The following is a 14,575-nucleotide window of genomic DNA, read 5'->3' as shown; positions in this document are numbered from 1 at the left end:
GGTACTCAGCAAACACTTTGAAGAGTTAATGATTTATTATAGAAATTGGAAAAAGAATAATAAAAGGAAATTAAATATAAATAACGACGGAGCAGTGTTAACAATACACATGTAAATATATGTATGTACAGTCGGCCTAAGAAGTGACGGCGGAGTATCCAGAAGGTTTCAGTCAATGATAATGGATAATACTCCTCTTATATCTTTGCAAGAAGACACCTATTATGTAAAATTGTAATAGAAAACAGTAAATAAATGGCAAAGTACTTATGAATTCCAAAATTGTAGGAAACAGTTTGTTAGTTACGATAATAAGAAATCCTAAACGGAACTAATTGAAATTTCAGAACTATCGCTCAAGGACAGTCAGGAATAAGTTGCAGAGTTTAATTCTTGTGTGGTCGCAAGCAATTATTTTTGCTAGCGTAGGACCGAAAAGAAAATGCTTCAGTAAACAATGAAAAATTGTCATTCTTATTTATTAAATATTTGCCGTTAGACTACTAGCGAATAGTTAAAAGTCATTTATTTCCGTTTTTGTTGTCTCCATGGCCGATGACAGAAAGCAAAAATGCGGCTTAAAGTTAGTAGGCTATTTTAAATGGCTCGATCAACAAACACGAATGAAGACGGCTTTTACCCACAGACATGCAGCTGTTACACCGTATTTGGACATTTTTCCATTACGAATAATCTGTGGAAAACTTGGTATAAACCTGAGAACTATCGGTGAATGAAATATAAAAGAACCTTGCAAATGTGCCGAGAGTCAGAGCTCCATGGAGAATGCAAATTTGAGTCATAGTCTACTAGCCTCGGTGCCTGGGAGACTGGCAAGAATAATAAAATGCAATAAACATATCAGTGAGTTCAAAATTTCCAAATCAGCAATTTCAGTTAGACAGGACATAGCTGTTTATTTAAAATGAAAGATATTCCAGATTTAAAAGATCGAACGAGTATCAGCTTTTACATTGCACGAATTTGTAAGCCCATGTTTTAGTCTTATTTACTGCCTAATTTAAGAGAAAAAGGAATAATCTGTCATCTATCTATCTATCTATTGCCAGACGCCTCAATCCCGTTTGGGGTGGCCACAAACAAATCGCCTCCAAGTCGCCCTGTCCCCCGCCATTTCACTCCCCTGCTCCCAACTCACACCCCCCTCTCTCATATACCTCTCCACCCCATCTCTCCATCTCATCCTCGGCCTTCCCCTCCCTCTTTCCCCCTCCACCTCACTCACATACACTCTCTTCGTCAGTCTTTGACCCTCCATCCTCTCCACATGGCCAAACCACCTCAGTGTGTTCCTCATAACGCTTCCTATCACATCCACATCAACACCACAACGCTCCTTTATATCCTCATTCGTCAGCCTGTCTCTCCATGTGACTCCACAGGCTCCTCTTAAATAACTCATTTCCACTGCTCTCACTCTTGACTTGTGTCCTTCCAACAACGTCCAAGCTTCACTTCCGTACGTTAGAGTTGGTATCACAATACTGTCATGTAGTAACTTTTTCACTTCCATGCTCACTTCCCTGTTTCTTATCACTGCTTTCAAAGAACCAGCAACCTTTCTTCCCTGCTGTACCCTTTCAAGCACTTCACCCTCCAAACCTCCATCCTTACTCATCACACTACCCAAGTACTTAAACGTACTCACATTTTCCAATTCCTCACCATCCAACCTCACTGTACATTCACTGACTTCACCTCTCTCAAAGACCATCACTTTACTCTTCCCTAATCTGTCATACCTAGTAATATTGCATCAACAGGGAATAGGGTAATTACATTTATTATATGTTAGGGGGTGGCAAGGAATAAGAGGCAGAAAAGGTTTTGCTACAGCTTCGGGTAGGGTATCCTTTAAGTATTATTAAATTTTAGTGGCATCCTTATAGTTCCAATATCATCACCATAGCATCTGAAAAGCAAGTAGCATATTGCATTCACGGGAATTTTCCTAGGTTGGCCTTTGAAACTAAATAATCAATTTTTGAAATCCTGGGACGTAAACACGAGCACGGGCACCACGTGCGGAGTAATACATTACACATTCAAATCGGGAAAACATATGTTACAGGTTAGCTTCTATAGTAATTATATCATTTCCTCATGTTACTCATTTCTCATAATTCTTAGCGTGATACACTACTTTTATTCTTCTTTTCTTTTCTACATGACGTGATGAAGTACAGAGTTTTTCACCCCGAATTCAATAAGATTTCACAGAATGCATGGCAGTGCTGAGTGCCCGAAGCAATCTGAAACTCTGCCATCACTTTTTGGGGCGACAGTACAAGCAGCACCAGCATAGGATAGTTAAAGACCCCTCTCTCTTTTCCACCTCTGGTGCGATGATACTTTAATCCACCAGCATCTCAATCAATACAGCAGCCTAGTTCACCAGGTCCACCACCCCTCTCCACCACACAAGGAGTCTGGCAATGCTAGCTTGTGGTGATAAGGTCCCACTGTTGTCGTTAGGACGCAGTGGTAGGGTCCGAGTCTTCCTCCTGATCTGATCAGATACCAAAGACGAAGGAATCTCAAGTAAAACAGACCCCATATTAAACCCATCACGTCCCGAGCTATTTCGCACCTCTGACACCCCCCAATCCCGAGGTATTTTCGAAAAAAAAAATTTTTGGCTAAAACCTCTGCTTTTGGTGAGAAACATTTAAAATTCATAGAGAAATCGCTCACCTGAGGTTTAAAATACTCAATCCAGGTACCAGTACCTCCTTACCTGACTGGGTTTTCTAACAGGCTGGCACCAAAGAAAACGAGTTCTATGGGAGGACATTAAATGGTGGCAGTCTATGAGTCTACGAGCCTACGAGTCTACAAGTCAACAAGCCTACAAGTCTACGTGCCTACAAGTCTATGAACCTATGACTCTACGTACCTACAAGTCTACGAGTCTACGAGCATACAGTAGCAACGACGAGTTATGAGTGAGGATCAACAAGCTCAATGATTATTTACAAATAACAAGTCTACAAGACAACTCTGTAATCTTCATGCAGCTTCAAGCTGCAGCAAGAAGAATAAAAAAAACAAAGCAAGTAAAGGAAAAGAAAGACCAGAGCAACAAGCACAAAAAAAACAACAACACTCTTTCCCGCATACCTCAATCACTGACACAGAGGTCACAGGACACCTTGCCAGTAGTTTAGCAAAATATTAATACAAATAATCTTGCAATTTCTACAACGAACCAACGAACTACAACCATCTACAATCAACTACAAGTAACAACTCTACAAGTCGTCTGTATAATCTTCTACACGCACCTACAAGTAGCGGCAGTCTTCATCCCACAACGAGTAAATCACAAGAAAAAAGTACAGAGAATACATCGAGAAAGAAAAACAAAACAAACAAACGAAGAGTGAGACACGACTCACAACTCACAACCATCTGACCTCACCCACCTCTCTCTCCTACCTCCACCCAACCTCCACCGCTGACGCAGGAGTGCGAGGTCAAGACGACGAAGCAAATACCAAGTCTATATTCACAACTCATCTTACTCACTCATCTTCACTGAAGTTACTCATCGCTACTCATTTACTCACCAAAGCTACCAGTGTAGGAACTCGAGGTCACCATATGTATTTGCTGACACGACACCATGCCCATCAACGTGTGTCTGACACCCCACAACACGTCAATGAACCCGTGAAGGACAACGCTATCACCACGTGCAACACCACTCACACCTTTCCCACCACGGTAAAAATTAGTGAGTTACATAGTTACTTTTTTATACAATACACAGTGATAGACACAGTATAGACAACACATTTTGCACAAACATATAAAACGTGCTGTATAGTAACAACTTAACGTACACATACTTCAATTATCTACATAACTCAAACACTAAGTAATCACCAACAAAAAATATTCTACACTGTATATGTACATTAATTAATTATAGCATTTATTTATTACCAACGAGTGTTATCATTTATACCTACATAAAATACGTGTTGCATACGTACAGCTATGCATTATTACATCTACAAAATAATAAAGAAAATATACTATCACAGCTGCTCAGTGAGCGATCAAACGAACTGTATTAAACATTTATTAATTAAAGTTACCTAGTGGAAACAGAGAAATTAAGTTACAAGGAAAACCAAGAAAAGAAAAAAAAATGGTCAACACAAATGACGTTAGCAAGAATGAACATCAACACAATCGTGAAGACAATGAGTTCCACACATTGCTGACACATATTGCCCACGATAGGTACAAGTGAACAACAAGTTAGCGTATATAGCTAATACTGTATATAGTGTATATATATTTTTTATATAAAATAACAAAATATGGGGCTATATAATATCTTTTTCAGTAATATCTGTGCAGTATAAACTAAACCTTAAAAAAGGGTCCCAAGGGAATTAACCAGCAATTAAGCAACCTCGGACAACACCAAAAAAGCGTAGACGAACACAGAAAAACTCACTATAGAAAATCATTACATACAAAAGACGAACGAAGAAAAACAAACTATAGAAAATCAATACATAAAAAAAAAAAAGAAAAAAAGAAATACAGTAAGATAACGTAACAAACAAATGAAAGTAGGTGTAAGTGTTATTACAAATGCCAAAATACCACATAAACTACAAACAAAAAAGCAAATTGTCTCCACAAGCTAGTGGCATGGCACATCATCACTATCGTCGACCGCAGCATAACCGGATTCGATGTCAGGACTGCAATTATTGCAATTATTAAACTACAAACGATATGTAACAATTATGTAATGACAAACGATTGCATTATGTTACACATGCTACAGTTATGTAACTACAAACGACATGTAACAATTATGTAACGACAAACGATTGCATTATGTTACACTTGCTACAAATATGTAACTACAAACGATATGTAACAATTATGTAACGACAAACGATTGCATTATGTTACACTTACTACAGTGTTATGTAACAAGTCATACAATGTTACAATTATTACTACAATGTTACTACAATATTATGTAACAAGTCATACAATGTTACAATTATTACTACAACGTTACTACAATATTATGAAACAATTCAATGTTACAATTATGTATTACTACAATGTTACTACAATATTATGTAACAAGTCATACAGTTTTACCACAATTCTGTATTACCAGAATCATCATACAAGTTAGGTGAAATATTAGACATTACCAAAGGGACAACTCCATATGTAATTTAATGACCTATCAGTATTACCATTGCACAATTATATGTGTATGTCTGTTATACATACACATCTTAATCATATTGTATTTGTTCTGTTATGTATACAACTTGTTTAACATATAATATTACTGAACCATTACAATATTAACATGAATATTATATGTATACAATATTATAATCAATATTATGTACTAACAGATTAGCATATGTCAATGATGATTGCTATCGGAGGACCTCCAGCTACGTGACCGAGCGATGTCAGGACTCCATATTATAATTACAAATCATAATAGATAGCATGATGAATAGATAGATAGATAGATAGACAGATATAAGCAGCAACTCATGGGATGAGATAGGCAGTGTGTCAGCGAGAATCGAGCAATGGTAAACATGCTTACACACTCTAACTCAAGGAATGCTTGATAGACACATGAACAGCTCCTCGTGACCATACACACACATACACACATACTCACACACAGGCTTCTAGAACATTTCAACAACAGTGTAACACAACACGACCCCTGCTACACCAGAGTAGGATTCTGAGATCAGAAGGAGACAGGCCATAGAGACGACAGGTAGTAGGGAGAAGGAGGCTAGGAACATGGGCAAGAGGGTGGAAGAGAGAGAGAGAGAGACAAGGAGGTAGCTCGTGGGACTCTACCTTATACTTCACTTGTGTGTGAGAGTCTTTGTTAATACTTCCAAGACAAATAAAAATAGTCCCATACTCATCTTTACCTCTCCTGTCATTGCATGACAATGGGAATTAAGATTATCTACTTACAAAACTACTCACCTACAGTATAACAACCGCTCGTCCACGAGTCTATGTATAACTGATCTACAAAACTTCACTACAAGAACCTACAAATTATATTGTAAGACAAACATCTAGTGCAGTCCCCAGAAACGTGACATATTTGTTTTCTCGATCATCAGGTAGGTGAGTAGCTCCCTGGTAAAAAATAGTTTTAAGTATTGGAGTGGTGTGGTTGGTATTGCCACTCTCAAACCTGAGGTTTCAGTGAAGGGGCCAGCACTGGGCGTAAATGACCCAGAACTCCAAGCTTCCTCCTGACGGTCACCACCTGGGGAAATGCTTGGCTGTGTACGTGTGTGGCACACATGACCCTGAGACAGATAACTACCTCTCGACCGCCCACCACTACCTCGCCTAGGCCCACGCCGCCCTCATCTTTGTTGTGGGGAGGGAGATGGTGATGATGATTGTGTTGATGATAGCTGAGTGGGTGAAGGTTCAGGTGGTCCTGGTGATGGAGATGGTTGTGGTGATGGTTGTGATGAAGATGGTTGTGGTGGTGGTTGTGGTGAAGATGGTTGTGGTGAAGATGGTTGTGGTGAAGATGGTTGTGGTGGTGATGGTTGTGGAGATGGTTGTGGTGCTGCTGCTGCTGATGCTGATGATGTTTGCTTATATTCAGGGGGAATGAAGTCTGAAGGGGACAAGGACTTTCCTGATTTTCCTGGGGAAGATGATATTGAAATATCTTGGATGGGTGGTGAGATGATGAAGACGGTTGTGGTGGTGATGGTTGTGGAGGAGATGGTTGTGGAGATGGTTGTGGTGGTGGTGGTGGTGGTGGTGGTGCTGCTGCTGATGCTTGCTTATATTCAGGGGGAATGAAGTCTGAAGGGGACAGTGACATCCCTGACTTTCCTGGGGAAGATGATATTGAAATATCTTGGGTGGGTTGTGTGATGTGGGGGGGTTGAAATGTGGTGAGAGTGTAGAGTGCCTGTGGGGGGAAAGAGGTCAGTGTTTGCTGTGGGGGGGTGCATGATAAGTGGCGATAATGAGGCTCAGTCTCCAGGGTCGGGATGCTTTCAGTGGTGGCAGGCCTGCGATCAGTGGTGGCAAGAGTGATGGCAGTGAAGGCTTTGGTGTCAGGGGGGATAGGAATGATGGCAGGGATGGTGGTGGTCACTGGGAAGGTGATAGATGTCGTGTGAGTGATGACAGTAGAAGTGGTAATCGCACCAGTCATGGCAGTGGAGAAAGGACCAGTGGTGGCAGTGGTGAAAGGAATTGTGGTAGTGATGGTGCTACCAGTGGTGGCAGTGGTGAAAGGAATTGTGGTAGTGATGGTGCTACTACCACTCTCTACAGTGCTTATTGCAGCAGCCTTGACCGCAGGTTTGCCCTTATCTCCTGTAGGGTCATATTTCACCCTCGCTCTCCTCAACATATTCACTTTCCATTTCACTTTCACTTTCACTGCTTTCTTCACTCTCACGTTCACTGAATAAGTATTTCATAAATTCTTCCTCCGACAGGCCCTGGTGAGGCATTTTTCTGGTTTATAGTGTAAAAAATGGTAAGAACAGCAAGGGAACGGTAAAGTCGGTTTGAAATTTTCAAATCTGGCTATCTCTGAAAATATATAAGAAACACTTATAAATGTTCTCCACAAGCACACTGCACTATATACAACACAATATCACTATACAAACGTAAGGTATCGACGGTGCGGTAGTAGGCAAACGCGGGTTTAAATGCCCGGCCGCACGCTCACACACCCTCCCAGCCTGACTGACAGGACACCACTGAGCTAAATATAGGCCGCTTACCCTTCCGATAAGTTCCCGGCTGTTGTCATATATTTCCCCTGGACCTGGCAACCCTTAGCTTTGACTCAACCAAATTTGACACAACTCCATCCACAGGAAAACTTTCACCATTTATAGGGAAGTTGCGTCACGTTGCGTCATTGGTTACTCTTCAGATTGCAAGGGTTATGACTTACATTGTGTCATCTTGCATGAGGGGGTTAAGAAGTGATAATGGAGGTGAATGTAATTCTGAAATCTTGCAGGAAATATGTATATAATACAATATAAAAAAGGTAAATGTCTTAGCCTATCATCCAGCATCCAGTGGGTTGGTAGAGAGACAAAACAAAAAAGTGTTGGATGTGCTACGACACATTCTCAATGAAAATTATGCAAGCTGAGATGATTGGATTCCCAGGGTGGAAGCATCAATGAATGGAGCAATTAATAATTATATAGGAGACACACCACATTTCATTATCTACGGGACAGAGAAGAAATTACCGTACAAAATTCTAGAAGGCGAAAATTTGCCTGTATACAGTTCTGACCACTATCCTAAACTCCGTTGCATGATTTCCAGGATATACACAAAAGAGTGAAGAAACAAATATCGATGTCCAAGGAAGAAATGAAGGAGTCATTCAATGAAAAGGCAAAAGAATCAACTATCAGCTTAGGAGACATTGTTTATGGTATCATTTACACTAGAGACAATAAACTATCACTAAAATTTGAAGGCCCATCCAGAGTAATTAAGAAGACAGAAAACAAGGTAGTTATTAGGTCACTGTCAAGTGGCAAAGAAAAACAAATTTACGTTGATCATTGAAAAAGGGTCCCAAGGAATTTAGCCAGCAATAAAGCTGCCTTGAACACAACTAAACACGGAACACTAACGATTAAAATAAACTACAGGAAATGAATGCATAAAAAAATAAATTAAGGCTGCAAAACAAACACACAAAAATGGTGCAACTTTTGCTACAAATGCCACAGTACAGCATTTACATGAGCTAGGTATTGATTTAAACTCCCTGTATAAGTGAAACACTGAGCAAAGTTGTTGTTATCCACGATCCAGTTGTAATGCGCATCATCACTATCATCAACATCAACATGATTGGATTAGCTACTTAACCCTGCCAGGCACATAGACACGAATCACGTTCCATGTGACTTGTGACATAAACACACATAGACATGAATTGCGTGGTAAAGCAGAAAAAAATTGCCCAAAATTAAGTTTTCAGATGATTTGCGACATATTTTGTTGTGTTCTAGTGGGCATGTCTCTCTTCTGAGGTAAACACTTGGCAACACAGTAGCACCTCCTTGGAACTTGACTGCAGCAATAAACCTCAGTACCTCATGAATAGCCAGGCTGTAGGGTTGCACCACGTGTGTGATCCCTTTAACCCCTTAAGCGAGGGCATGTCGGAGGTGGTCCGTGCGCCTCATGCGGGGATATTCATGGTCCGACTGACTTTTTGAAAATATTTTGCCAAAAATCAGTTATTAGTCCTAGAATATTATAATTACATACACATATGGCACATACGTTCAGCTTTCTCCTGGGATGTTTGTTTAGCCTTCGTCGACTACCGTAGGATTTGTGGAGACTTCTGAAGTTGGGTAACGAAGTCTCCACTTTACACTTCTTGACACCCCATAATATGATTACCACAGCCTGATATTATCACCAGAAACACTATTCTATTATTTTCAAGTAAGTTGGAATCCATACACCAAAAAAAAAAAACACTGTGAGAACAATGAAAATTACGAGCATGTACGAGCTTCTCACTTGCGCTCGTTCCCCGCTGGAAATCTGTCATTTATTATTCATAAACACACTCACACTTTATATTCCTATTACTTTATTACTCATATATATATATATATATATATATATATATATATATATATATATATATATATATATATATATATATATATATATATATATATATACAGTATTTATCCATAAGTTTTCTTCAGTAATAGTAATTTATTTTCACTCCAGGCATTCACTTTCTCGTTCAGTAAACTAGCATAGAGAGCAAGGCTTTCACTGTTATTACTCCAAGTATTTGTACTCATATTCTTATATTAGTAATTATTTACATTTCTATTTTATTTACACTATGTTATACACTGTCACTTCCAGTAACTAAGGGCTTCTTTCCCTTGGAGCCAGGATGAACTTGGGACACTGAAGCACTCGTAGTTTATCATCATTTCCTCCACTGGCTCATCACACGATTCACCATAAAGATTGTAGTCACTGTCCATCATTATCATGGATAAATTAGCCAGTTCACGCTCCACAGCAGTCACTTAGTCGTTTACCCCTTCCCACACGAGGTTTCGTAGGGGTAGAGGTCACAGGGCCCTCTAGAAGTGGCGGAAATGGAGGGGCGCGAGTGCTACGTGCTTTCAGCTCAAGAGACAACACTGAACTGACTGTGAATAATGAGGCAGACATGGAGCCTCCAAGGGTTCAGCGAGGTGACAGCTGCTACTTTATATGCTGTGAAATGATTGGCTGGAAATTTGGTAGTTCCAAGTGAATGTAAATATCACTAAGGCTTCTCCCTTCCTTTCTTATATATATTTCTGTTATGAGAACAGGTCATACAGCATATTTCAAGGAGAAATAAACAGGGAAAATTAGCGAACGAGTGCACGTGGGGTGGTGCCAGGTGATAATTAGCCAATTCCAGGTGTATGGCACTATGGGGTTAGTGCCCCTTCCCGGAAAACAACTAACTAAAAAAAAACAAACAAGAAGCCTCGGACAAGGACTGACCTAACGATGACGACCCAGGACCGGACAAAGGACTTACATGGAATGTAAGAGGAGCGAATGATGAGGTGAAAGAGAGATTGCCCAGGTGCTTGAGGGTGCGAAAGTGGATGTATGTGGAATAACTGAAACAAAATGGAGAGGAGAAAGTGTGAGAGAATGGGAGTATGGATGGGTTAAATGTGCAGAAGTAGGTGAGAATGAGAGGGCAAAGGAAGGAGTATGTATAGTTGTGAGTAAAAGATGGAAGAAGAGCATAAGACAGTATGGTCAGTTGGGTCAAGGATTGTGTGGGTAAAGTTGAAAGTTGGAATACAAATGTGGACGATTGTGTATGTGTATGCGCCAACGCAAGATCGTGCTAGCAGAGTGAGAGAAGAGTTCTGGACAAATGTGGAAGTGTGCATGGAAAAGTTTGGAAGGAATGAGAGTGTTTTTGATCGGTGATATGAATGGTAAAGTAGGGAATGTGAAGGTGGATGGAAAAGTTGGTGAGTGGGGTGTGCCTGCTGAGATAGATGAGAATGGCAGTGCGTTAGTGGACATTTGTGCTGGGAGGGGGTTGGTGATAGCCAATACCCTCTTCAGGCATAAAATGATCCACAGGTATACATGGCGAGTGATAAGTAGGGTGGGTGGTGAACTGAATGAAAGGAAGGCAATGATTGATTATGTGTGTGTGGATGAAAGGATGCGAACATGTGTAATGGATGCAAGAGCTTATAGAGGTTGGGGGAGTGGACTTTCTGACCACTACTTGGTGGTGGCCAGAATTAGGATCCAAGTAAGATGGAAGAATAGAAGGGAAAGACGAGAGGAAGGAGTAGTTGCAAGGAGAGTTGAAAGATTACAAGAGGATGAGAAAAAGGCAGAGTATAAGAAAGAAGTGGAGGAACGATTGGGCAAATATGAATTGGAGCAGATGGGGGACGTGGAAGGTGTGTGCAGGTTATTTATAGAAGAAATATGTGCAGTATGTGATGTGGTGTGTGGGAGGAAGAGAAGATGGAGGGGGGGGTGCAATGAACAGCGTGGTGGACTGAAGAGGTGAGACAGGCTGTGGCACAAAAGAAGAAAGCATACAATGAATGGATGAGAAATAGGGCAGTGGAAGAAGTTGAGAGGCGGAAGAGAGTTATATGTAGAAAGAAAGAGAGAGGTGAAAAGATTAGTAAGAGAGAGTAAGAAGAGAGTGGATGAGGAATTTGGAAGGAATTTGAGTGTAAAGTGGAGGGACTTTAAGAAAATGTTCTGGAAAGAGGTGAAGACAGTAAGACAGGGTGGAAGTGAGGTTAGCAGGGGAGTGTAAGATAAAAATGGTAGATTAGGCCTACTAGTGGAGAAGGGAGAAAAAGTGAGCAGATAGAGAGAACACTTTAAGGAATTGTTGAACATAGAGGATGGAAGTAATGCGAGTATAAGTGGCTGGGGAATGGCTGGGAGAAGGAGGGAGGTGAGAAGACAGGAAGAAATCAGTAGGATAGAAGTTGTGGAAGCAATGAAGAAAGTTAAATTGGGGAAAACCCCAGGAATTGATGGAGTATGTGGTGAAATGCTGAAGCATGGGGGAGAGATAGTAGTAGAATGGATGTGGAAGATGTGCAGATTGGCTTGGGAGGAAGGTAGAGTCCCGGAGGATTGGAAGTCAGGTATAATTATTCCCTTGTACAAAGGAAAAGGGGAAAAAGAAGTGTGTGGTAATCATAGGGGCATTTGTCTTCTTAGTATAATAGGAAAATGTATGGTAGGATACTTATTGACAGAGTTAGAGAAAGAACAGAGGAATTAGTTGGAGAAGAACAAGGAGGCTTTAGGAAGGGAAGAGGTTGTGTAGATCAGATATTCATTCTTAGATCTTTAGTGGAAAAGTTTCTAGAGAAGGGAAAGAAGTTGTATGCGGCTGTCATAGATTTGGAGAAAGACTATGACAGGGTGGATAGACAAGGATTGTGGAAAGTATTAAGAATATATGGAGTAGATGGGAAGTTGTTGAATGCTGTGAAGAGTATCTATGATGGTGCTAAGGCTGCAGTGCGTGTGGATGGTGAACTAAGTGAATTTTTCTCTTTGAAGGTTGGGTTGAAACAGGGATGTGTCATGTCTCCATGGTTGTTCAATCTGTACATGGATGGGGTAATAAAAGAGGTACAAGGTAGGGTAGTGGATGTTGGAGTGGCCCTGGTGAGAGAGGATAGTGTTTGGAATCTCTCTACTGTTGTTTGCCGATGATACTGTGTTGCTGAGTGAAGACGAAGAAGAGCTGCAAGGCTTGGTGGATGAGTTTGGGAGAGTGTGTAAGAAACGGAATCTAAAGGTGAATGTAGGGAAGAGTAAAGTGATGGTCTTTGAGAGAGGTGAAGTTAGTGAATGTACAGCGAGGTTGGATGGTGAGGAATTGGAAAATGTAAGTACGTTTAAGTACTTGGGTAGTGTGATGAGTAAGGATGGAGGTTTGGAGGGTGAAGTGCTTGAAAGGGTACAGCAGGGAAGAAAGGTTGCTGGTTCTTTGAAAGCAGTGATAAGAAACAGGGAAGTGAGCATGGAGGTGAAAATGTTACTACATGACAGTATTGTGATACCAACTCTAACGTATGGAAGTGAAGCTTGGACGTTGTTGGAAGGACACAAGTCAAGAGTGAGAGCAGTGGAAATGAGTTATTGAAGAGGTGCCTGTGGAGTCACATGGAAAGACAGGCTGACAAATGAGGATATAAAGGAGCATTGTGGTGTGGATGTGGATGTGATAGGAAGCGTTATGAGGAACACACTGAGGTGGTTTGGCCATGTGGAGAGGATGGAGGGTGAGAGGCTGATGAAGAGAATGTATATGAGTGAAGTGGATGGGGGAAGAGGGAGGGGGAGGCCGAGGATGAGATGGAGGGATGAGGTGGAGAGGTATATGAATGAGAGGGGGCGTGAGTTGGGAGCAGGGGAGTGAAATGGCGGGGGACAGGGCGACGTGGGGGCGATTTGTTTGTGGCCACCCCGAACGAGATTGAGGCATCTGTCAATATATATATTTATATTTATATATATATATATATATATATATATATATATATATATATATATATATATATATATATATATATATATATATATATATATATATATATATATATATATATACACACATATATATATATATATATATATATATATATATATATATATATATATATATATATATATATATTATTTTGTATGAGAATAAGGTATAGAGCTCATTCCAATGGATGAAATGAGTGGAAAAACCTGGGCAAGATTTGCCTAGCGTGGCGCAGCTGGGACAGGCGGGAGGAGAGAGTAATGGAGGGGAGGTAGGGAGGGGAGTCAAGAACAGGGAGAAATGGCTAAATTGTCAACAATGGATGGGAGTACAGATGATAATAGCAGCACTGGCTATTGTTAGACACTGGCAGTACTAACAAATGATACAAGCAACCACTTCAAAGCCCGGACGAATTCAGAATAACATAGAATCGCAAAAGTGATGCCCCGCGGTATGATTCATTGCACTCGAGCGTCACGAAAGTGACGCCCCGCAGTTAAGGGGTTAAACACCACTAATTCTCCCTCTCCCACCTGAGCCAAAGCTTCTATGGATTGAGTGTGATTATATATTATTTATGAGCATATTTTGAAGTGATTTTGTTGACGGAACATAGATATATATCTCGAAAAGCATCAGTGCCCATTATCAGTCATTAGGCCTAAGGGCAGGACTCATATTCACTGTAGTGGGGTTTTGCCAGTCTGGCTCTCCTAGGCCCTAATGCCGTGAGTATATTTACATATATGGTGATGCCAATGCCAAAACTGTATATTGTGTGAAAGATATAGTGGATGCCTTTGTGAAATAATGGAACTAGCAGGCGTTATGCACGCCATAGCTGTAGTCTGGAATGGGGCAGACATCACCTGTATGCCGTAGTTGGTAGAGGATTATTAAAGG

This window comes from Coenobita brevimanus, chromosome 28, assembly GCF_032717465.1.
Source record: "Coenobita brevimanus isolate Jiangsu-jjx chromosome 28, ASM3271746v2, whole genome shotgun sequence".
NCBI lineage: Eukaryota > Metazoa > Arthropoda > Malacostraca > Decapoda > Coenobitidae > Coenobita > Coenobita brevimanus.
This window is presented reverse-complemented; position numbering follows the sequence as displayed.